This window comes from Podarcis erhardii (assembly GCF_964252035.2).
Source record: "Podarcis erhardii genome assembly, chromosome: 9".
Classification (NCBI taxonomy): domain Eukaryota; kingdom Metazoa; phylum Chordata; class Lepidosauria; order Squamata; family Lacertidae; genus Podarcis; species Podarcis erhardii.
This window is the reverse complement of record NC_138512.1, coordinates 70113818-70138662: the sequence shown is the minus strand read 5'-3', so window position 1 is coordinate 70138662 and position 24845 is coordinate 70113818. Positions and strand designations below refer to the sequence as shown.

Sequence of the window (24845 nt, the reverse complement as noted above, 5' to 3'; positions counted from 1 at the left end):
ACAAAATACATAATAAAAATAAAACGAGAACAACCCACTAGTCCTCCCCTCCCCTTTTGATTTGTTTTAGTCTATTATTTTGCAGTTTTAAGCTTCGAATTAGTGGTACCTTGGTTCTCAAACTTAATCCGTTCCGGAAGTCTGTTCCAAAACTAAAGCGTTCCCAAACCAAGGTGCACTTTCCCATAGAAAGTACAGTGGACCCTCCGGATACGAATTAAATTTGTTCTGGGGGTCCGTCCACAGCCCAAAAAGTCTATAGGCAGAGGCGCTGCTTCTGCACACACATGTGCCACGACTGAGCACTTTTGCACATGGGCGCAGAGCACTTCTGCACATGTGGCGAAACTCGGAGGTATACACTTCCGGGTTTGCTGCATTCGTAACCCAAAAGTTATGGATCCAGAGCGGTACATAACTGGAGGGTCCATTGTAATACAAAATGGATGAATCCATTCCAGGCTTTTAAAAACAACCCCTAAAACAGCCGTTTAACATGAATTTTACTACCTAACTGATGCATAAAATGAAAGCAATAAACAATGTACTGCAGTCACACAATCTATCAATCAGTAGCTGAACTGGGTTCCACACAGTCACAAAAACAAAACAAAAAAAGCCACAGAAACCAAAACGCAAAATAAATAGCAAAAACAGACAGACCACAGCGTTAATACTCAAAACAGAAGCGTGGCACTCAAATCAGAAGCGCAACACTCAAAACAGAGCACGTTCGACTTCCAAAAAAAGTTTGCAAACCGGAACGCCTACTTCTGGGTTTGCAGTGTTTGGGTAAAGTTGTTTGAGTACCAAGGCGTTTGAGAACCAAGGTACCACTGTATGGTTGTGACTGTTTTAGCAAAAAGTTTATTGTTCCATCTTTTTTCTGGGGGGGGGGGTAAATCCGCCCTGAGGTGGTTGTTGTTTTTCTGCAGTCAAGCAGTATATAAAAAACCCATACCAATCCCACACTCCCAGCTGCCATTCATTCCAAGGAAGCATTTACGAAAGTGCCTAACTTTAATGAGCAGAGAGTGTGGTCTCCAGCCTTCCTCTCTTGGGATTAGAGGCTGATCCCAGACCCAGCTGCTTGGGGTTGGTTCCCCCCCCCCCAAGACCTCAGCAGGTGCTCAGAAGGAGCAGATGTGCTCCAGCGATGCCCTGGGGCACCCGAAGGGCATTTTCCCACACCACTCTTCACAGGCAAATCCCAGGCCCCATGGAAGGGAGAGGAAGGCAGAGACCGCCAGCCCCTCCTAAAAAAAAAAGATAAAATGTTAATCTTGGAGCCCGCTGCCAGTTTTCTAAATTGAACATCTGCCAAATGGAAGACACAGAGAAGGATTCAAGTCTGTATTAGGAAAGTAAATCAGCAAGAAAGGGGGGAGGGAGGGGGCCCCCCATCTATATGCAAGTACTTAAAAAGGGACATTTTCAAGTCAATGCAAAGCACAGGCTCTGCGGAGCCAAGGGTTGCCCTGGCGACATGCCAACCTGCCTGATGACTGCAACTAATTTCCAGAGATATATATATATATAGAATATATACACACGCACGGAGACAGTTTTTGATCAGATGCATGCTTTAAAAAGTAAAATTTTAAAAACAAAACAGGAATTATGTCTAGCAGTTCAAAAGGCATGCATGCAAAAGGAGGGTTTGTGGCAGAGGGGGAACTTATTTTCATTTGCTTACGATCCTAAGCGGCTGCAAGGCACCTGTTCCACAGTGCCAGTCAAAAGCGGGCACACAGCCTTCTCTTCGAGAGTGGGCAACCACAGTCCAGTGGCAAAGCATTTGTTCTGCAAGCAAAACGTCCCAGGTTCAATCCCCAACAGCTCTGGGTAGTTGTAAGCCGCTTTGGATATTTTAAAATATAAAGCGGTATAAAAATGCTCTTACATAGATGAAGCTAATTGGAATTACGTGATGATGTCTGCTTTGGTACGTGTCTCCATCTTAAAAACGATGATTCAAGATAGAGGAAATTGAGCAGTAAAGTGTGAAGGCCCCACCCGTTAAATCTGTATCTCACCTTTGCTCTCGCCATTCGCTCTGTTGGCTAAAGATGGTTAGGATATAAGCAATGTAAGTTGCAAACTTATGCACGCTTACCAAGGAGTAAGCCCCACTGAGCACAGCAGAGCTTACATCTAAGTAAGCATGCCGAAGTCTGTGCTCTAGCACCGCAAGCCTAGATGGGTCTACTCAGAAGTAAGTCCCGCTGAATTCAGTGGGACTCACTCCCAGGTACACATGTGTACGACTGCAGCCATTCAGCAATACAGTGGTGCCCCGCAAGACGAATGCCTCGCAAGACGAAAAACCCGCTAGACGAAAGGGTTTTCCGTTTTTCGAGGCGCTTCGCAAGACGAATTTCCCTATGGGCTTGCTTCGCAAGACGAAAACGTCTTGCGAGTCTTTTCCCTTCCCCCCCCTTTTTCTAAGCCGCTAATAGCCGCTTAACCGCTAAGCCGCTAATAGCGCTAATCCGCTAATAGGGATGCTTCGCAAGACGAAAAAACCGCTAGACGAAGAGACTCGCGGAACGGATTATTTTCGTCTTGCGAGGCACCACTGTACAATAAATAAGTAATTTTGAAGCCCTGATTGTGCAGAAGAAAATCACGAACTATAGCAGACATAAACATTTCCCCGATTTTTTATATTATGGAGGATGAGATGCATTATTTGCACTTGGAAGAAAAAAGAGCTATTTTACCTCTTGCAAGCTGAAAAATTCAGCCAGCGTCCTAATGGCATGCCATCGAGGTTCATGAAATAGGAAGCAATTATTTAGATTGGCACGTAAAACGTAAGCTCTTGCCATTTGTTCACAATGACTCATCCTCTGGCCTGGCTCTCAAGAACACCTCTGAAATGTTCTGGCAATACTTCACAACTCCTGGGCTCATTTGCATCACACCACCAGACCTAACCAACTCTTACCATGCTATTCAGTGCAGCTGATATTTGGGTGTCAACTTCCCAGATTTAAAAATCTCCCCAGCCGGGGAGGTGTCATGAAAGGACCACGTTCAGAGCATCTGTGAAAGGACTGGGGACCCATTTGTAGCCCGAGGGCCACATCCCCTTCTAGGCAATCTTTCTGGGGCCACATGCCAGTGGTGGGCGGGGCCAGAAGCAAAACTGGGTGGAGCAAGCGATGCAAATTTTACCTTTGTGCAGTAGGCTGCTTTCTACATGCACTCACACACCACCGTCTAGAAGTTAGAAACTCAGATATAGCTCATCGCCAAATGGCACCTTAAACCTGGGTTACGGTCGCCCCGACAGAATGTCTAGGGGCCTCTTTTTTTGCAGTGAAATGTATTACCGTATTTTTCGCCCTATAGGACGCACTGCCCCATAGGACGCACCTAGATTTGGGGGGGGGGAATAAAGGGGGGAAATTTATTTTTCCCCCCCAGGCGTGGGGCTGGGGCGGGGGAAGTCCGAGCTTCCCCCAACGCCAGCCCCCAGAACGGGACCCAGAGCGATGCCGAAGCTGCGTGCAGCTTTGGCATCGCTCTGGGAGCTTGCGGGGCTGGAGGAGGGGGAAGCCCTCCGCCAGCCTTCTAACCAAGTCGGGGGACAGCCTCCCGCTGTCCCCCGAGTTTGCGGGGCTGGCGACGGGGAGGAGCAGGCTTCTCCCCCCCCGCCAGCCTTCTAACCAAGTCGGGGGACAGCGAGAAAGGCGCGCTGTGCCTCCCCGCTGTCCCCCGAGCTTGTGGGGCTGGCGGTGGGGCTCTCCTGAACCCTGGAGAGCGAGAGGGGTCAGTGTGAAAGCCTGCATTCACCCCATAGGATGCACACACATTTCCCCTTCATTTTTGGAGGGGGGAAAGTGCGTCCTATAGGGTGAAAAATACGGTATTTCTACTATTATTCATTTCGTTTCTATGACGCTTTATATTTTAAGGGGGGGGATCTCAAAGAGGTTTACTATGCATTAAAACATCAAATAAAACAATCCAGAATAAAACAAATAGCAGCAGGAAGCTAGTGTGGTGTAGTGGTTGGGGGCTGGACTAAGACCTGGGAGATCAGGGTTCAAATCCCGACTCAGGCACAAAGCACACTGTGACCTTGGAGTCAGTCACAGCCTCTTAGCCTACCTCACAGGGTCATTGTCGGGATTAATTGAGGAGGTGTGTGTGAACCATGTCCTCCTCAGAGAAAAACGCAATAAACAAGCTTTTCTGCTTACCTGCTTAAGAAAGCCGGAGAGGCAAGCCAGATGGGAGATGTCAGTCGCCCACCTGGCATCCACTGGTCACAATCGGAACCTGTGCCAATTGCAAAACGCACCTGGCGCCTGGCTAATTTCTAACACTGCTCTCTAGCCTCCAACCAGAGGATTGGGCACCACCAGAGTTCCAAGAGCAACGTCTAGCCACACATCTTAGCTCAGTGGTAGATTTTGCTTTTTATGCAGGACGTCCCAGCCAGCACCTCTGGGTAAAATTGGGAGATTCCTATCTGAGAAACTGGAGACCCACTGCCAATCTGTGTAGACGATATTGAGCTAGATGGACCAATGGTATAAAGATCACTTCCTGGTGCAATTGGACTTCTCCGCGACCCTTCCCCTCTGCAGGGAGGTGGGACCGATTCGGATGGTCCGCCCCCGCTACCTAATGAATCCAATTGGCTTCCCGAGAGTGGTAGGGGATGTTTTATCCCAAGTTGATGGCCTTTCAGCTGATTCCCTGGTGGCCCTCTGGAATGCGGAGTTAACCAGGGCTATTGACTGTCTGGCTCCAAAGCGCCCTCTCCGATTGCATGGAGCCCGCACAGCCCCGTGGTTTTCCCCAGAGCTGAGGGCAATGAGGGCGGTTCCCTCATTGCGAGAAGTGAGGTTACAGGGAACCAGACAGAGGGCCTTCTCAGTAGTGGCGCCCACCCTGTGGAACACCCTCCCACCAGATGTGAAGGAAATAAGCAGCTATCCTATCTTTAAAAGACATCTGAAGGCAGCCCTGTTTAGGGAAGTTTTTAGTATTTAACGCTGTACTGTTTTTAACACTTGATTGGGAGCCGCCCAGAGTGGCTGGGGAAACTCAGCCAGATGGGCAGGGTATAAATAATAAATAATAATAATAATAATAATAATAATAATAATAATAATGGCAGTTTCCTATTAGCTCAGTCGTTGGGGCATGAAATTCTTAATCTCAGGTTCATGGGTTCGAACCCCACGTTGGACAAAAGATTCCTGCATTGCAGGGGTTTAGACAAGATGACACTCGTGGCCCTTTCAGCTCTGCAGTTCTCGGGTTCTGTAAATGAACTCAGGCTTCCATGCAGAGCAACTAAAGGCTGCTCAGCACTTTGAAAGATGAACTCCGCTCCCCTCACTGGAAACGTTCAGAGTTAATTGCCAAGGAGATTTCTTCCTTCTGTCCGGGGACCCAAGCCAATGAGCTGACGAAGAGCGTCGAACGTCAGCTGGGAAGCCCTTGGTTGAAATCCCACATCAGTCACCAATTCAGTAAGGCAAACTGCTTGCCACCATTGCCTTAGCCTCACATCTCCAATACGGAGGATAAAGACTGCCGAATTGCCTTATTAGGTTCTTCCAAGGATGGTTAAGAAACTGAAACAGGACAAAAAAACCCCATTATATAAATGCCAGGTATGAGAGAAGAACGTAAGAAGGATCAAACTAAAGGCCTGTTTAAACCAGCATTCTGTTTGCAAGGGTGCCACCACCAAAAAGCCCATATGTGGCTTCTAGCAATGGTCATTCAAAGGCAAACACAGGGCGTCTTTCAGCCAGAGCTCAGCTCCAGCACCTGTCAAGTGGGTGCCATTGCCGTTCTAAGAGAAGTCGAGAGAAGTTCATGATAAGCTCCAAACACCTCCTTTTCTAGAAAAAATAGCACTGGGCACACTGTGTACTGAACCTGGAGGTATAACATCATAGCTAGGAGCCATCAATTGTCTCGTCCTCCATGAATTTATTGAGCTTCCTTTTAAAGCTGTCAAAGTTTACGGCCGTCGCTATAACTTGTCGTAGCAGTTTTCATGAGCTGTGTGCAGAGGTGTTTGCTTTTGTCTGTCTGGAAACTCTCACCATCCAGATTCATTCAATGAGCCTAAGTTCCCAGTATTATGAGAGATTGGGGGAGTGAACACTTCTCTCAATCTGCTTTCTCCATGCCTAATTTTATATACCTCTATACCCTTGAGCTGAAAAAGTCCTGCTCCTTCCTCGTCTGTGTCAACATTAAGAAAAAGAGGTAGGAATAGGAACAGCAATATATATGCCAGTTGTCCCTAGATCAAGTGACTTTTCATCTCTAAAGTTCTCAACGCTCTTAACCTAGCTCAAGGTTGTCCTCTGAATTTAACTGACAATCAGTCACAGTCAGTCCATCATCTGAAAAATAAGACTTTAGAGCCGTCTTGCCAGAAAACGTCAACTAGACATTCTGCTTCAGTAACTGTAACTTTGGTTCAAGTAGCCATTTGGCACCTAGATTATATGTCTGACTTTCTAACACTGTTCTAGAGTTAGGGGTGAGCAGTGCCAGTACCTTGGTTTAAGAACAGCTTAGTTTATGAACAACTTGGATTAAGAATGCTGCAAGCCCAGAAGAAGTAGGTGTTTTGGTTTGTGAACTTTGCCTTGGAATAAGAACATGTTCCGCTTCCTGTTGAGTGTATTCCATTTGTAAATTGAGTCCTCCGCTGCTATGAGAAAGCACACCTTGGTTTAAGAACGCTTTGGTTTAAGAACAGACTTCCAGAACGGATTAAGTTCATAAACCAAGGTACCACTGTACTAAACTGTTGAGGGTCGTTTAAAACATAAGGAGACTGCCTGCCCTAGCGCTCTAAAGAGGACCTCTCCAAAACTGAGTACAGTGGTACCTCGGGTTATAGACGCTTCAGGTTACAGATGCTTCAGGTTACAAACTCCGCTAACCCAGAAATAGTGCATCGGGTTAAGAACTTTGCTTCAGGATGAGAACAGAAATCGCACAGTGGCAGCATTAGCTAAAGTGGTGCTTCAGATTAAGAACAGTTTCAGGTTAAGAACAGACCTCCAGAATGAATTAAGTTCTTAACCCGAGGTACCACTGTAAAATGGCAAATGGAATTCAATGTAAAATAAGTGTGATGTGAGGCACGCTCCTGGGGTTTGAAATGGCGGCGACTGACCAGTAAGCAGGCGAGACCTTGGGGTCGTAGTGGACAGCTCAATGAGGATGCTGGCCCCGTGGGCAGTCTTTGCAAGAGGTCTTCTGAACCAGCCAGGCAACCCCAACGACTAGTACAAGCGCATGTTGGGAAAGAAGGTTGCTGGGGCGGATGACCTGCCTGCCCTGAACACAAGACAGACGGGTTAATTCCGCGCTCTGAACACCACCAGGTAATTCTGTACTCCCACCCATTAGCCACACACACCCCGGAGGCAAAATGGCCCATTCCCAACCCTCCCCTACAATAGACCAGTCCGTTCCGCTTCCAGTCCTGCCTGCTGGGAAAAAGGCAGCGGGGCTGACCTTCTGGTGGTTTTCAGGACGTTTTGTTGCCGGATTTACAGCCGGGATTTGACAAGAGGAGTGCAAGCCCACACGTCCTGCAACCAAATGCCCCTGGAGTATTTTGTTATCTGATGGTTGGCTTTATAATGCTCCAGATTTATTGCAGGACACATGTGGGGAGGGAAACAAACAAACAGAAGAGTCGCCAGAAAAAAAAGCCCAACAATTGCAAATGCAGGCCAACTGACTCAGATGAAGGGATTCCTTTACAAGGGAAAATCTGCTGGAGGGAGGGTGCTTAACCCTTTGCCGTCTCAAATTAGAGGCCGACACAGGATTGGGAATTTTGTAGAGGTGCTGTCCAACATTGATTTCCTCTCCCTGAGTGAATCTTCAGGTTTTTGAGGGTTGTTTTGCTTTTGTTTTTTGTTTTGTTTTTTTGAAAAAGAAGAAGTGTGCACACACTTTGTATTAACCCTAATATTATTCAATTAAAATCCTCTAGGTTCCATCCCATATTAAGCAATTGACTATAAGCACGCAAGGAACTGGCTGAGACAAGACAGGGCAGGTTAACCATTAAGCGAAGAGATTCCTTCACTCCAAAGTTCAAACAAGGAGAAAATAACGTGATTTCAACAGCTTTGGAATTGGAAACGGGAGGCCTGGAGAGAGGCTAAATAAACATCATAAATGTAATCCACATGACTTCCCTGGGAATTGTAGTTTGTGAAGGGTGCTGGGAATTGTAGCTCTGTGAGAAGAGTAAACTAAAGTTTCCAGGATTCTTTGGGAGGCTGTGTGGACTTTAAATGTGCGGTGTGCATGCAGACTGAGACTCAAATCATGGTAAGATTTCACAAAGGAAAGAGAGATTCTGCACTGCCTAATTTGGGTTACAATCTGCGCAAGGCAAGGAGCTGAAGAGAACTCTTGTGGTGTGGTCCCCCCTCCAAACCATACACACCTTTCTGCAACACAACTTAAGGCCAGACCGATTTGTCTCCCTGGGGTACCAGTTGATTATTCCAAGCACTGTTCACATTTATGAGACGCCACAGAACACCTGCAGGCAGGGAAAAACCCTGACACAACAACAAAAATCCACAAGCTAAAAAAAAATTTAAAAATCCAAGCAGCACATATGAAGACCCAGCTCACGCGCAACAATACTAAATAGGCAACAGATGCCCGCAGGGCCAAGTGAATACGCTTTGGTGCTTGAAGCAGACAATTCGAACTGCGTTCCCATCGTTCTCATTAGTGTGGGAATAATCTATCAGGATTATCTATCTATCCACAAAGCCTAAAGAAATGAACAGGCCCAGCTGTTTCCAACATCACCGTATTGTGCCTTGTGGTAAGTCCTCCCCCAAATGCTGCCATCAAACTTGGGCGCCTTCTGCACGACACGTTTACAACATTATTAACAGCCATGAGTTCCCCCAGATTCCTGGGAACTGTAGTTTGCTAAGGGCACTGAGACTCCTGCCCTCCTCACAGAGCTACAATTCCCAGAGGGTTTAACAATTCTGTTGTTGTTGTTGCTGCTGCTGCTGTTGTTTCTCTGTATATTATATTAAAAGCTGACCATGTGGCTGGGGCAACCCAGTCAGATGGGTGGTGTACAAAAAGCAAATTATTATTATTATTATTATTATTATTATTATTATTATTATTATTATTCCACTTCCCAGGGAGCTCTAGGGAAATGCAGCTCAGTGAGGAAGAATACGAGCCTCCCAACAGTTCTTAGCACTCTTAACAAACTACAGTTCCCAGGATTCCTTGGGGGAAGCAATGACTGTTTAAAGTGGTATCATTGGGCGTTAAATTTGTAGTGCGGATGGGGCCTTGCAGAATCACAATTCATACATCCCTATGTAAAAGACAGCAATGAAAGCAGTACATATGGTGGTGGGAGACGAGGAGATATTTCCCCCCCCCCAAAGAAAACAAATAATATTTTTCTGTGGGAGTGTTTTGGATTCCTCCTCAGCTACCCAGAACTCCATACTGGCTATACGTTTTGTTTTGTTTTAACATACAATATGCAATCATCTGGAAAGGGCCCAAATACAACACACCTTAGGTTTTTGTTTCCCCCCTGAAAGCTGAAAGCCCCGGAGGCAAAATACCTTCAGTTGCAAACATCAAAGGAGCAATTGCTTTCATCCAACAAAGTGCAGATTATTTTGTTGCTCCTGTTTATATATTGCCAGAGAAGATTTGGGAGATTTCGCTAAAACGCAGGGCCTCAACTGCACCACAACCAGTTGTGATGCGGGGCACACAGCGGCCTGCCTCACTCGAAGCAAAGTTTCTCTCCCCAGCAACACTATAATATTTACTTTAAAGTTACACACATCATTTCCCCACCGGTCGATGTTGTGGGGCAGAGCAGGGGAGAGATGGGCAGAACTCCAGGACATCACCAGGGGAAACACACCTGAAATAGGTGGACAAAGACACATAAAACCATAGAGCTGTAGAGTTTGATGGGACCCCAAGAGTCATATATTCCAACCCGCTGCAATGCAGCAATCTCAGCTAAAGCATCCATGACAGATGGAAATCCAACCTCTGCTTAAAAACCTCCAAGGAAGGAGAGCTCCCCTCCGTCAAACAGGTCTTGTTGTCATAAAGTTATTGCCATACTTCCATAAGGCAACAGGTAAAGGTAAAGGGACCCCAGTCGTGGACGACTTTATTGCTTTATTGGCCGAGGGAGCCGGCATACAGCTTCCGGGTCATGTGGCCAGCATGACTAAGCCGCTTCTGGCGAACCAGAGCAGTGCACGGAAATGCCGTTTACCTTCCCGCCGGAGCGGTACCTATTTATCTACTTGCACTTTGAGGTGCTTTCGAACAGCTAGGTTGGCAGGAGCAGGGACCGAGCAATGGGAGCTCACTCCGTCGTGAGGATTTGAACCGCCAACCTTCTGATCGGCAAGTCCTAGGCTCTGTGGTTTAACCCACAGCGCCACCCACGTCCCTTAGGGAACAGGTATAGGTAAAGGGACCCCTGACCATTAGGTCCAGTCATGACTGACTACGGGGTTGCAGCGCTCATCTTGCTTTACTTGCCGAAGGAGCCGGCGTACAGCTTCCGGGTCATGTGGCCAGCATGACTAAGCCGCTTCTGGCGAACCAGAGCAGCGCACGGAAACGCCGTTTACCTTCTCACCGGAGCGGTACCTATTTATCTACTTACACTTTGACATGCTTCAAACTGCTAGGTTGGCAGGAGCAGGGACCCAGCAACGGGAGCTCACCCCGTCGCGGGGATTTGAACCGCTGACCTTCTGATCAGCAAGTCCTAGGCTCTGTGGTACTACAGCGTAAAACCCACCTTAGAAACCGTGACAGTTGTACTACCAATATAACCAGCAAAACTAATGCAATAAACCCCTCATCTGAATGCAACCCTCTGAACCCGGACTCCCAGAAATTTAGCACTAGTGTCTAAGACCTTAGCTATTTTTCTAGACCATGCATAGGCAAACTAAGGCCCGGGAGCTGGATCTGGCCCAATCACTTTCTCAATCCAGCCCGTGGAGGGTCTGGGAATCAGTGTGCTTTTACATGAGTAGAATGTGTCCTTTTATTTAAAATGCATCTCTGGCTTATTTTTGGGGCCTCCCTGGTGTTTTTACATGAGTAGAATGTGTGCTTTTATTTAAAACGCATCTCTGAGTTATTTGTGGGGCATAGGAATTCATTCTTTCTTCTTCTTCTTCTTCTTCTTCTTCTTCTTCTTCTTCTTCAAAATATAGTCCGGCCCCCCACAAGTTCTGAGGGACAGTGGACCGGCCCCCTGCTGAAAAAGTTTGCTGACTCCTGTTCTAGACCTTCTGGCAAAGAGACAAAAATACAGGTTTTTTTCCAGGACACCTGACTTGGTGGCTCAGAGATTGTGTGGTTGTTCCAAGGTGCACTACTGCATCTCTGCAGACCTTTTTCTCAACAGAAGGAAAAAAATATTGTTACCAAGATCTTAAAGAGAATCCCTCAAGACAGCAATTAATTCTCTGAGTTACGTTTTGAGCCAGGCTCACATTGCAAAAATATGCACACACAAAATCCTAGCGCCCGCAGGGAGATTATAGGGGGAGAGGGGGAACTGCTGCAATCAGCTATATCCTAAAGATCCCAAACTCTCAAACAACAAAGGCATCACTACAGAAAGGGGTTGGGGGGAGATGAAAGAACTTCAAAGAAAGCCTTCGATTACACCAGTAAGGTTGAATGAGGTTGTTAAAAGAGGTCCCTACTCCACAGATTGCAGGCAGTTGTGACATTCAGAAATCACTGGACGTACACTTTCCAAACTGCATTGACAAGACACCTTTGAAGCCACAAGGCATTTTCTATTTACAATGGTACCCTGGTTTACGTTCCGGAAGTCCATTCTTAAACCGAAACTGTTCTTAAACCGAGGAGTGCTTTCCTTAATGAGGGCTTGCGCCACCGGCGCCCTTCCACCATTCGGATTCCGTTCTTAGAACGTGGTAAAAGTCGCAAACCGGGGCACTATTTCCGGTTTTGCCGAGTTTGTAAACCAAATTGTTCTTAAACAGGACTGTTCTTAAAGCGAGGTAAAGGTAAAGGTAAAGGGACCCCTGACCATTAGGTCCAATCGTGACAGACTCTGGGGTTGCGGCGCTCATCTCGCTTTATTGGCCGAGGGAGCCGGCATACAGCTTCCGGGTCATGTGGCCAGCATGACTAAGCCACTTCTGGTGAACCAGAGCAGCGCACTGAAACGCTGTTTACCTTCCCACCGGAGCAGTACCTATTTATCTACTTGCACTTTGACATGCTTTCGAACTGCTAGGTTGGCAGGAGCAGGGACTGAGCAACGGGAGCTCACCCCATCATGGGGATTCGAACCACCGACCTTCTGATCAGCAAGTCCTAGGCTCTGTGGTTTAACCCACAGCGCCACCCTCTAAACCGAGGTTCCACTGTATTATAAAGAGCTGGAATGCTCTGATATATAATGAAATGGGATGGGGGGTGGGAATGTTTAAAATAACTTTTGTTAAAAAACTTGTGCAGGACAACAGCTGCATGAATGGTTACTAGCCCCAGAGATGGAAAGAAGAGACAACCCCCACCAGAGAAGAATGGCAAATCAAGTTGATGGACTATGCCGAAATGGCAAAATTAATTGGGAAGCTCAGGAACCAAGAAGACAAGACCTTTAAAAAAAGAATGGGAAAAGTTTATAATGTATATACAGTGGTACCTCGGGTTAAGTACCACTGTACTTAATTCGTTCCGGAGGTCCGTTCTTAAGCTGAAACTGTTCCTAACCTGAAGCAGCACTTTAGCTAATGGGGCCTCCCACTGCCGCCATGCCACCGGAGCACGATTTCTGTTCTCATCCTGAAGCAAAGTTCTTAACCCGAGGTACTATTTCTGGGTTAGCGGAGTCTGTAACCTGAAGCGTATGTAACCTGAAGCGTATGTAACCCGAGGTACCACTGTACAAGATTACTGCAAGCAGATTGAAACTTTGGCGGGATTTTAAACACATTTGTAATGTATGGATAACTTAGAAAGGTTAGAATTTTTTTGGGAGAAGTAGTGATATGCAGTTGAAAATAGGATTAATAGGAATAAATCCCAAAATTTAGTTAAATCTTCACTTTACACAGAAAGCAGTTTCAACGAATGCATAGATCAGTCTCTCTTTAACACCTCTTCAAAGGCTCCAAATATCCCAATCTTTGCTTTGATGTTTAAACAGCAGCGGAAGACGGACTTCCTGTTTACGTCTCTCCGCTTTCAGCCAGATTTAATAAAAATTTAAGTTCAAATTCCCCTTTTACTCACGGGTTGTTGCTTTTTAAATCAGTCTTTCCAGGAAAAAAGGTCAGCGCTCACCGACAGCGGCTGTGCGGCTTCACTCCGCAGGAATAGCGATCGACTCACAGCGCCGCGGACCCCCTCCACGTTCCGGAGCCCCTTACAGGGTTCCTTCTGAGTTTCGGGAGCCGCTTCTGGCACCCGCCGAGTCCCAGGACCACAGGCTCTTGCTGCCTGTGGGTTTCCGACGCAGGTCTCCGCTTCGCCGTAGCGGATGACCCGATTTCTGCGGAGCTTCCCTTTCACTAAAGGAAAAGGACCGCCATTGCCGTTCGCGCCGCCTCCGGAAGTAATCTCAGCGTTTGGATTCGGAATTGGTTTTGCGGTATGTTTTTATTTTTGAAAATCAAATAAAAAATTATTTTAAAAAGAAAGAAAAGGAGCTGGAATGCTACAGCAGATGACTACCATCCTGTGCACGTCTACAGGATATGATCCTCTGAATTCATTGGGAGGTAAATTTGGGAATCTGGCCTGAAACATTGGAGAGCTGCTGTTAGTAAGTGTAGACAATACTGAGGCAAATGGACCAACGGTCTGACACAGTATAATGCAGCTTCCTCTGTCCCTGTTAAGGAGAAAAGCCAAAATCTGTTTCAGCACCATGAAATCTGCAGGAGCAGGGCAAAAATACCGATCTATCTTACAGGGATGGAGTATGGATTGCAATATGAGAAGCACAGATCACTTGGGAAGTTTTGCAGTTGGTGTAGGTCGTATTTTTGGATCTATGGAGTGTTTTTATTGAAATACATGAATCATCAGCAAAGCAGGGTTTTTATTGAAAACATTTCCATTTGTCACTCATGAAAGCTAACCCCGAGCCAGGTTTTTTTTGCTCCAAGCGAAGGAAAAGGTTTAACATCCTTTGCCAAAGAAAGATGAATCCTTTGAGTCAACGATGCAAGTGGAGCCAACATGCCTGGTTCAAGGAACATAACAAGTTGATTTATACAACGCCAGACCAATGGCCAATCGTGTTCAATATGCAGCAAAGCATCCTTTGTAGCCCTACCTAGAGGCAACAGAGACTGAAACAGGGATTTTCTTTACACAAAGTGCTACTCAACCTCTGAGAAATACCATTCTTCTTCTTTGGATCTGCACAATATTTTCAGCAATGGTTACCATTATGCCCAATTTATTTTGGCTTTCCTAGTTGCAGGGAGCGGCAAGGACTTCTGCCAGAAACCTAACTTTTTTAAAGTTGGAAACGGATACCCAGAAAGTTTTAAGGAAATGCCCAGAAGCACATTCTGTGCTTCGTTTACACGTGTGGCAGAACTGTTACATAAGCGGAACGAACACCTCGCACTGGCGCAAACTAAGACACATCTATTTAAGACTATATAGTGCTTGGAGCAGGGACCCCTTTTTGCTTTTCGCTCTGCAAAGCTAACAGGCAAGGAAGAATTGCACTTTGTAAAAAACCAAAACAAAACAAAAAAATCATTTGGCACCCAGCAATCTGTTTTGGCTACAGGTCTTGGCACGCTGGGCTTTCTTTTTTTAGTTAATGCTTGCATTTGGGTGGCTGCAACATGACACCAGCGAAAGGGGATCTCTAGTCCCTGTTGGCAAGGATTGAACTCTGCGCTAAGCGTGGCCACTCCCACCTCCAGCCCCTGCCACACACCTCTCCCTCTGCCCACAGCTGGCATGCAAAGTTTTTGTGCAATGGCACTGTCCCAAGGGCAAGATCCTGGGTATTTTACTGCAATGTTGCACTGATTAGGGCAGGGGTCAGCACACTTTTTCAGCAGGGGGCCAGTCCACTGTCCCTCAGACCTTGTGGGGGGGCAGACTATATTTTGGAAAGAAAAAAAAAGAACGAATTCCTATGCCCCACAAATAACCCAGAGATGCCTTTTCAATAAAAGGACACATTCTACTCAGGTAAAAACACCAGGCAGGCCCCACAAATAAGCCAGAGATGCATTTTAAATAAAAGGACACATTCTACTCAGGTAAAAACACCAGGCAGGCCCCACAAATAAGCCAGAGATGCATTTTAAATAAAAGGACACATTCTACTCAGGTAAAAACACGCTGATTCCCGGACCCTCTGCGAGCAGGATTTAGAAGGCGATTGGGCCGGCTCCGGCTCCCGGGCCTTAGTTGGCCTACCCATAGTCTAGGGCAAGCCCCCCACTCCAATTCCTTGTGCAGACCCAGGAGTTAGGCCTTTAATGCTACAACCATTCGCTTGCAAGGATTGTCACCCCCTCCAGACAAGAGAGATGCAAAAACTCTGCAAAAAAAAAGAAAAGGGGATTCAGTCACCCCAAGCATCGCCCGCTGGGCTCCTGGGGCATCCCTGCTGCAGATGAGCTCGGCAGGACCCAAACTGCCTTTCAAATGCAGCGGCTCCCAGACTCTGCAACGTTTCTGGCAGCCACAATGACGTAACCAGCAGACGGAGCGGTGCGGGCCGCTTGGACATAAACAAGCGCTAACCTGGAACAGAAACTACAGGCACGGCCAGGATTAGGAGCGGGGGTGGAGAGAGCCACTTTTCCAAAACAGTCACTCGCTGGGGGCAGCCGAGTTTGCACCATTTAGGGTCTTTGCAGCCAAATGCACAAATTCCAGGAAACTATGCAAGGCCTCCCGCTAGGTGTTCTCTGCAGAACTGACTCCCCCCCCCCTTCTTTCCTTGCCACGGCTGAGTGTTTTCCGTCCCCCCAGTGAACCAAACGGAGCATGCACCACTGAACTTGCTCCAAAGGCATTCAAAAGAAGGTCAAAGCGCGCGCAAAGCAGACGCCGGATCCTAACCACGTATAAACTCAGATGCAAACCCCAGCAGAGTACAATGGATCTGGCTCCCTAAGAGAGCTTGCATCCGACCGCAGCCTTGGCTGCTCGTCGCCCGTTTCCTTTACATTGCGCCTTGCATGCAAGCCGCAACCGTCCTGCACCGGGCGCATAAAACGGTCTGCACCCCGTTGCAAACGCGCGCGCGGTTTTCTTGGAGACGCGCTCGGCGTTGCAGCAGCGCGAAAAGAGCGCGCTTGCTACACAGCAGGCCGCCCGCGGAAGGGTCCCCGCATGTATTATGTAAACAACAACACGGGCAACGGCTTAGGCACCACCTCCCTCTTAAAGCGCACACGCGGGGCGAAAAATATGGAACAATGCAGCAGGGGAGTGCGAAAAATAATAATAACGTAATCCGGCAGAATGCAATCAGGAACCGCTTTCAAAACACCAGCGTTGCGTATCTTTGAAGTTGCTCAAGTCCTGCTCTGGCCTACTCCGCACAAATGGTTTGTGCATGGAGGTTTGTGCAGATCAAGGGTGCAAACACAGGTCAATGCAAAGATAGAGAAATGCATACAACAGGCGAACGTGGCCAGGATGCAACCTTCGATTGCAAAAGGAGTCTTGCTTGGATTTCAGACTCTATCTCGGATATCAACAAAGAGGCTTGCATCCTGATCTGCAGCGGCCAATTATTATTTTTTATTATTATTTATTATTAATTTGGCTCACCTCCCCTGCAAAGCCGTAGAAATCCCCTGTTGCAATTGGCCAGCATCCGGTCCATTAAAACCCCATGGTGGCAGCTCCAGGCGTGAAAGAGAGATAGATGGTTTGCTCAGTTGCTCTTCGTTAGTTTCCTGCTCGGTCCATGGTTGATGGGGAAGAAGAGGCGGCGGCGGGGCTGCAGCTGCCTCCGGTGTTCATGCCTCCATGGTGGCGGGTGCTTCGCTTGGGGCTCTCCGTTGCGCTTTGGAGGGAAAGCAAAAAAAGGAAAAGAGAGAGAAGGGGGAGGCGAGGAAGAGAAAGAGAGAGAGAGGGAGTGGGAAAAAACTGGCCCTTTTGTTGTGGTTGGTGCAGTTGCTGCCCCCAGGGCAGAGAAAAGCGCCTTGCTTGCTTAGGAAGGGGAGGCGAAAGGAAAAGGGGAAGAGGGGAGGAAAAGAGGGAAGGGAAAGGGGGGTGGAAAATAATAATTAAAGGGGGGGAGAAAACAAGAAAAAGAGAGAGAGTGAAGCAGAGAGCAAGCCGCTTCCCGGGGGGAGCAGGGGAGGGAAAGAAGAGCCGGCAGCGGGCAGCTGAGGTTCCTCCCCCGTCCTCGCTGCTCCGCCTCCTGCGCGCAAAAGTCGTGCGTAAAGGAGAGGAGGAGGAAGCGGGCGGGCTTTGCGCAGGGATCCTGAGCCGCCGAAGCGCGCGCCGAGACCCGGGAAAGAGGAGGCGGAACTGCTGCCGCCGCCGCCGACTCAGAAAGCAGAGGAAGCTGCCTTGTGTAGTTCCAGTCTCCAGCAAAGATGTTCTCTCCCAAGCCCACGTTTCCTGCATGTTTGCGTTCCTGGCTCTACGCTGGCTTGGTCATGTCCAAAGAATGGGAAAAGGCAGGGTTCCACCACGGACGTGAAACCAGTTCTGTGATTGCAAATGAGTCTTGCTTGGGTTTCAGAGGTGCGCCAACTCCGTGTTGCAAGGTGCCGAGGCGTGCCTAGGCTTCCTGGCGCTCTTGGCAAGGAGATGTCTTTGTGCCACGCCGCAGGGCTCCTGTGATAGTCCACACCAGAGACCGGATTTCTCCACCGAGATGCCTAGAGGAGCCAGCACCTCACCCAGCCTTCCAGGGAGCAGGCAGGCTTCTAGCCACTCCAAGCCAAAGTGGACAGGTGTGATTTTTGCCCCGTACCTGTGTCTGTGCCCTTGGCAGGCCCAACCGGAAGGTACGCCCCATCAGATATGTCTGCAGACATGACATGAAGGCTGGCAGCGTTAACCCTACCTGATGGGAATTCCTTGCAGAAGACACACAGGCCATGTATCCACAGCAGTGAGCAGAAGAGGAGGGACCGCTAGGAGGACCACAGAGAGAAGAAATGCCCTAGTGTGACGGGAACCTGCTCACAACCATTTTCCCACACTGCTGCATCTGCAGCAGCACAACCGGACACCTTCGTCTGCCCCAGCTGCAACAAAATATGTCTCTCCCCTATCAGTCTCTACAGCCACAGCAGGTTCTTCAGCCTTCCAACAATTGGACTTCGCCCCCAAAGGTGTCTCCCGAGACAAATGGATGTCAACGAATCACTGGCTGGCTGGGGACTCTCCAGGGTTTCAGACGAGCGACATTTCCAGGTCTAGCTTGGAGATCCTCTTGAGGAATGGAGCTGGGACCTTCTGCCTGCTAAGCAGAGGCTTTACGGCTCAGCTGCGACTGTCTTTCCCCCTTGGGGTCTTGAGCTGCTGCAGCTCTCAGAGTTCCTGATGCAAGATTCTTCCTGTGCCTGCTTGGAGATGTGCTGGAGGCCTCTGCTGTGCAAAGCAAGATGCTCCGTTGCCAGGCTGTTTGTTGCATTTCCAGCTTGCCCATTAGTGAGAGAAAAAGCTCCCAGCTTTTACTGGGGCAACCCTGTCCGATGAGCAACATATAAAAAATAAAATTATTATTACAGTCATACCTCGGGTTACAGGTGCTTCGGGTCGCACGATTTCAGGTTGTGCACCGCGCCGAACCCAGAAGTACCGGAAAGGGTTACTTCCAGGTTTTGGCGCTTGCGCATGTGCAGAAACGCTAAATTGCGCTTTGCGCAGAAGCGCCGAATCACAACCCGCTGCAGGTTGCAAACGCTGCGGGTTGCGAATGTGCTTGCCACACAGATCACGTTCGCAACCCAAGCGTCCACTGTATTATTATTATTATTATTATTATGAATTAGCAATAAAGCTAAATAATGCAGTCTGATCTGATTTGATTGTGTTTACTTCTACAATGAGCTGTGATCATTATGCCTTTACAGAGCCATCAGAAGCAACTGAGGGTTGCTATTTTATGCATGGCAGAGAGAAGGACATTTCATAATACAGGGGCAACAGCAGAAAATGCTTGGTTTTGGGCCACCACTCTGTTATTCTTCAGGATGCAGTGCCAGGAACAGAATTTACCCAGATCTAAGTTATCTTATAATTATATCTTACAGATTTATACACTAGATGGCTATCAATACCTCTACTGATTTCAAATGACAATAGCAATCATTTGAGATAACAATGTTCTATACATTATATATAATGTATTGCTGAATTAATGTCACCTCTAACACAATAGGAAATGCTACACATCATAAAGAGATCATATACATTATAAAAAGCAGTAACCAGAAGCGCGTGAATTTTAATCACAGGCTAAACAGGTTAGGATAAATAGGATCATTGCTTCTATGCATTGCTGAATGCCACAGAAATGATAAATAATGGTTATTACATAATAGAGGTCCCAAACTGGGTATGAAAGCAACCATGTGACTTTTGTTCTTATCACCGCATGTTAATTAATCTCAAAAGCTTGCTCGCTATTCTGTGGCACATTGGTTGGTCTTATTTAATAAAGGTTTGGTATATTTATTGAATGAAGGAAGGAAAAGGTTCTTTGGCGAGGTTGAATGGAAAAGCATAATTGTTGTGTGTTTCTGTTGGCATGTTACATATCTAACAGATAAACAGGGCCTGATTTGCTGCTTGCATCCATTTGACTGATTAACATGATCTCAAATTATGAGAGTCCTGCTTTTTAATCTGTTCCACTCAAATCCCTTTGTGTGTGCTGTTGAGAAGGGACTTGTTCGCTCATTCAAGCCTGAGCGGAAGGATCAAGTAGGTAGCAGCTGTGTGCTGAGACATGTTCCCTTCCATCCTTCCCCCCCCCCTTCATGCTCCCAGCTCAGAGAGAGCTTACTGCATGATGCATGCCCAGCAAGGCAGCCGCTGTTGGCAGAGAGGGAGAAAGAAAGAATCAGAGCTGTGATAAGCTGGTGTTGATGGGCCAATTGAAAGGTTTATTCTGTCCTAGGAATGGGTAAATCTGTTGCTTATTGCTTCACTCAGGTTTTCTCAGTATTGAAATGAGTTCTCCACATTTCTGTGGGATAACCAGCCTCATACAACCAACGTGCCAGTGCATGAAGGGGTTAATGCCATAGAGTAAGCTGTCCTGCCATGTTTAGCTAGGTCACTCCCCCTCACCTTAGGAGGAAGGTAATCAAGCCTATTGTTCCCCATCTGTCTACCCAAGAAGCTCAGTGTGTAAAGAGCTCTGAGCCGGTTGTTCCAAGCTCAGGCCACATGGCTCTAACAAGCCTTTCTTGCATTCCTCTACCTATAATTTAGGAGCTTTTGCCACTGTAACTAAGCCAAGTTGGACGGATACAGGGAAAAGCATATGAACCTGACCTTTGAAGAGTTTGTAAGTATTTTGGCAGAAATGATATAAAGGATAAAGTAAAAATGAATTGATGAAAGAGAGAACGTAAAATTACAGTATATTAAAACAAATTATTAAGATAAAAACAAGGTTGGAAGGATTTGCTGAAATAACAATTTGAATTAGAATACAAAAATGGGAGGTGTGAGGAGGTCAAGGAAATAAGTAAAGGAAGAAAGTTATGTAAAGGTTCAATTTGTTCTTTTTCTTTTTTAAATGATTGTATTTTTTCTGTCTTTTTTAATTTTCTTTTTTCTCTTTTTTCTTTTTGTAACCTTTAAAATTTTTGAATAAATATTTTTTTAAAAAAAAATGAAGAGTTTGTAAGTAAACCATTTTTAACTTACCGAATGTGTGGTCTTTTTGTATGCTCACAGATTCTCCACTGCCGCTTGTGGGCAAGGGCTTTTGACATCACCCAAGCAACACAGGAAGGAGGACTGCACGGTATGAATAAGGTAATGTTGGGAAGGTATGTAGCTGAGTACTAGAGCACCTGCCTTGCATGCAAAAGGCCCTGGGTTCAGTCCCAAGCATCTCTAGTGGAAGGGTCCCACCTGAAATTCTGGGGAGTCAAAACCACTGCTGAGCCAGAAGAGCCAGTGATCTGAATCAATATAAACCAGCTTCATTGAAAATCTAAGCAAATAAACAATGGTAAACACACCTGCTTAGGTTGTTTAGATGCTTGTGTTTGCTTCTAGAGCCGTTTCTTCTCAGAGACTCTTCATGTGATATTGGAGGCCTGCCCGCTAATTATACCACTGCTTAATTTCACAAAAGGCTTTGCATAAGGGTCTCCCACGGAATCCGGTGCCTCAGGAACAGTTGCTGAGAACTGCCCAGCATTCTTTGCTTTTAACGCAAGCCAAACAGGCGTGGAAGCGACTTTCTGCACTGAGTTCGTATTTCATCCCATTAGCATTAGGAAACCATTATGGATGAAAAGTGAAGCATGACTCACGCTTTCCTTACCAGCCTTGGTAATGGACACAAAGAGGAGCCAGAGGCAACCAAAACACTGCTAGAAATGCTCACATTTTTCCAAATATAACTAAGACAGGAGAGGTGTGACTGCAGTCAAAACACATTTCATCTCCAGTGAATACAGAAATCCCAGTTCTGCTTTCGATGGGAAACAAGCAACTTTCCCCCTCACATTTCTGAAAAGTGTACAGCCACCTTGTGAGACAGGTTTGGCTGCAAAAGAGTGGGAGATCTCTTGCCAAGCTGCAAGAATGAAGTGGTGATGGGAGCCCGTGTCTCCCTGGCCGAAGTCAACGTCGTGTCTGCTTCACCATTAGGTCCAGTCGCAGACGACTCTGGGGTTGCAGAGCTCATCTCACTTTACTGGCCGAGGGAGCTGGCGTACAGCTTCTGGATCATGTGGCCAGCATGACTAAGCCGCTTCTGGCCAACCAGAGCAGCGCACGGAAACACACTTTACCTTCCCGCCAGAGCGGTACCTATTTATCTACTTGCACTTTGACGTGCTTTCGAACTGCTAGGTTGGCAGGATCAGGGACCGAGCAACAGGAGCTCACCCCGTCGCAGGGATTCGAACCGCCGACCTTCTGATTGGCAAGCCCTAGGCTCTGTGATTTAGACCACAGCACCACCAGCTTCAACATACTGGCTCACAAATCATTCAGATGGCCAGGTAGTCACAGCTTCTCACACACCAATCTGAGACTTTTAATGTGGCTGCTCTTTTTGTAGACAGGCCCTGAGTAGAGGCCCTTTCGAAGACTTGTTGGTAACAGTCAAGTCCTTGGAAGCTTCCGGTGGAGCGCGGAACCGACCGCAGGCGAGGGTTCTTTCTGTGGAGGAAACCCTAGCTGTTTCGCCCAAAATAGGAGGTTTTTAGGGCGCCAAAACCTCCCGTTTAAACCTCTGGTGGGTGTCCAGAGGTCCAGGTGCTTGGCAGTGCCAAGCAGCCGTTCGTCCGGTCGTCAGGTAGCCTTTGGAAAAGGGCGAAGAGTGCGACGGAACGAGCGGTAGGCAGTTGAGCAGCCATTACAGCGGCGATTTCAACGGCGACTCAGCGAAGCCCCGAGCCTGCGAGGGATAGCGCTCCGCTCTCGATATAAAGAAACTCGGATTCGCAAAATAGATATCTACATTAATAACGAGTGGATATACCAAACAACAAGGAAGTCTCCGAGTAACAGGAGGGAAATTCGAGTTCAGCGGTGGTTTTGACTCCATTCAAAAAAGACGCAGCACGGCGAGCAGAGCCTAAAGAGAAAGTAAGTTGCTGCTAGCGGTTACTGTTTCCGTCTCCCTCAGGACTTAAAAGTCAAAAGTTTAAAAAGAAACCCTTTCTCTTTCAAAAGGAAAGGGGGAAGTCAAGAGGGAGCAGAGAAGAGGCGTGATAGAGGGGAACCCAGTCTCTAGAGCGTAGGAGACACCGGAAAATATAGAGAAGATCGTCGTTTAGAACCCTGTGGAAAAGTTAAAGTAGTGAGAAGACTCTCCGACGCCATATTAATTGCGGAGGAAAGGAGGGCAGGAAAGGAGAGGAGCTTCAGACGCCATATTTAAGTGGCTTTAAAAAACGCTTAACTTTGGGGATATAAAACATCATAAAATAACCCCCCAATGTTGGGGGGCTACCCACTCTTCTATCATACTTCTGCTGTGTAGCCACTCTCCTTCCACTTTTTTTGTTTGGAAAGCCAATTAAGAAAACTTTTTTTTGTTTGGAAAGCCAATTAAGAAACTCTCTCGGGAGCGAAAATAGATTGTCTATTACGAAGGTGGGTGCCTAACATTGCACTGCCTTATTTGATAATTGAGGAAATTTCCAGCCGAGTCTCTCCTGGACTTTCTTTTTTGGACCATCTGTAAGGTGATAGCTCTAGAGAAATCTCACTTCACTTGCTGGACTAAACATTAGGTATCTCTGAATACGAACGCTCATTAGTAAAGAAGAGGCAACTTGAAAACAGTTAATATATTAAAATTGATATCTAAATTTGGACTATATATGAAGCCTTAAGTACTGCCGTCATATTACTCTCTACCATCATCATTGGGATTGGTACGGACTCATAACTCTATAAAGAAGGTTCACGGTCATTAAGACCCCGGTTGGATTAGCCCGAATAGGGGCAAGAAGACCCCGGTTGGATTAGCCCGAATAGGGGCAAGAAGACTACAAACTCACTATTTTTCAGAATCAGTGATCAACCAACTTTCATTGATATGGGGGGGGTAGAGATAACAGCTAAATATTATAAATAGAGGGGAACTGTGAAAGAAGCCGGAGGTACTATCCCGTGTTCTGGTTTTTTGGTTTGGTTTTTTTGATCTTTATTATTAGTAGTCACGTTCTCTATTATTGTTATATGATGGCAGATGTTTGAGATTCGATATATTCTCATTGGTGGTTAAATATAGAATTTGTAAATAGAAAGGGTAAGAATACCAAAACAGTGAAAGGCGGGAAAGACAGGAATAGTTAGAGGAATATTTGTTATTCAGAGACTAGTGATAATGTCGTACAATCAAAAAAAAGGGACGGAAGGGGGAACCCCAACAGATAGGAGAGCATCAAAACAAGAAACGGAATTTAGAACAGAAATATTGAGGATGTTTGCAGAAATAAAGCAAAGTGAGAAAAATCTAGAGACAAAATTAGAACAGGTAGACAATAAAATCGGAAAAATGGATAAGAAAATTGAGGAGACAGTAAGCGAGCTTAAAGGACAGATTAAAGAAGTCTCGAAAAGAGTGGATGAGGGATTTAAAAAGACTAAACAGGAAATGAAAGAAATGAAAAGAGAAGAAGAAAAAATGAAAAATGAAATAGCAGATTTAAGTAAAACACAGGAAGAATTAAAAGATTCTATTGCGATGAATGAATTAAAACAAAGAGAAGTGAACTTAAGATTTAGACAGATCCCGGAACTACAAAATGAAAATATAAAAGAAAGATTAATAAAGGAAATAGCACAGTGGATGGAGTTAGAGGAGGAGGAGGTGGCAAAGACAATACAAAATGCATACAGGATGAAAATTAAATCAAGCAAAGTAAAGAGATTCCCAGGCGATTGCCTAGTCACATTTAAAGATAGAGAGATGAGAAATTTGATTCTACAAAGGAATAGAGAGAAGAGACTGTACATCGACGGGAACTACGTAATTATCTTCAAAGATATACCTATAAGACTCTTGAAACGGAGAGAATCTTATAAACCACTGGTGCAACTGCTTAAAAAAAACAGGATAGATTTCCGCTGGGAATTTC

The 24845-nt window shown here is 46.5% G+C and overlaps 1 protein-coding gene across 2 annotated transcripts in view; it reads right to left on the bottom strand.

Moving 5' to 3' along the window:
- Positions 1–17454, bottom strand: part of CCNI (cyclin I) — a 56538-nt gene extending 39084 nt beyond the window's left edge. Inside the window, exon 1 of one of the 2 annotated variants that reach the window (XM_081877089.1) lies at positions 16867–17454. The gene's annotated coding sequence lies outside the window, so the exon portion shown is untranslated. The remainder of the gene's footprint in view (positions 1–16866) is intronic. The other variant, XM_081877088.1, reaches the window with a different exon arrangement.
- Between the last annotated feature and the right edge of the window lie 7391 nt (positions 17455–24845).